The 898-nt window shown below is 56.7% G+C and overlaps 1 protein-coding gene across 2 annotated transcripts in view; it reads right to left on the bottom strand.

The window, feature by feature from the left end:
- IPCEF1 (interaction protein for cytohesin exchange factors 1) overlaps positions 1-898 on the bottom strand; it is a 170,697-nt gene that overhangs the window by 115,681 nt on the left and 54,118 nt on the right. The gene's annotated exons all lie outside the window — the stretch shown is intronic.

Consider the following 898-nt stretch of genomic DNA (forward strand, 5'->3'; position numbering starts at 1 on the left):
CGGAGTTCCGTCCCGGGAAGGGAATCTTAAAAAGAGAGAAGTTTCCAAACACCAGGAAACCTTCTCACTGCCGAATCTGTGCCAAGCTTTGGAAGCACAGAGGGCAACATAACAGGGAGAAAAAATAAATAAACAATTAAAACTCGCAGATTGCGAGCCCTACGGTAACTCCCCCAGCGGAGAAGCAGCGCAGACGCCTGCATCCGCCATTAGCAAGCCGGGGCTGGGCAGGGAGGCGCGGCGTGGGCTGCATCACTGAGAGTAAGAATCTGGCCTGAATACCCTGAGCGCTATCTGAGCGAAATAATTTGGGCTAGCAAACCAGACTGTGGATATCTACCACGCAAAAAGCCAGCCCTAACCTAAGACCGCCAGGCCCGCGCACGGAACAAAGGACTGAACAGAGATAGCCGGCTGCAGATCTTCCCCCTCCGGTGACAGGCAGCCAGAGCCGGAAGGGGGCAATCGCAGCCCCAGAGAGACATTATCTATAAAACTGTAAGCAGGCTTCTTTGCTAACTAAAACTTCTTGGGGGTCTGGACGGTCAACATCTGCCTGAGAAGGTGAGCCGGTTTTAACACCCAGATAACCGAGTGGCGGGGAGGCGATAAGTCGCAGCATTGGCGCTCGCCAAACACCTCATCACCTGAGCTGCTCGGACCTGGGAAGAGCACAAAACGCAGGCCCAACTGAGTCTGCGCCTCTGAGGACTACCCGAGTGCCTGAACCTGAGCGGCTTGGACCTGGGAGGTGCATGCAACCCAGGACCAGCCTCGGATTGTTCCCGGCGGAACAACCTAGAGTCCGAGCAGTGTGGACAGGGAGGCTACACGCGCCGTGAGCAGGGGCAGACCCAGGGGGGCTGAGGCACTGCGAGCCCACGCCAGTGTTATTTGC

This window comes from Bison bison, unplaced genomic scaffold, assembly GCF_000754665.1.
Source record: "Bison bison bison isolate TAMUID 2011002044 unplaced genomic scaffold, Bison_UMD1.0 scf7180017864148, whole genome shotgun sequence".
NCBI lineage: Eukaryota > Metazoa > Chordata > Mammalia > Artiodactyla > Bovidae > Bison > Bison bison.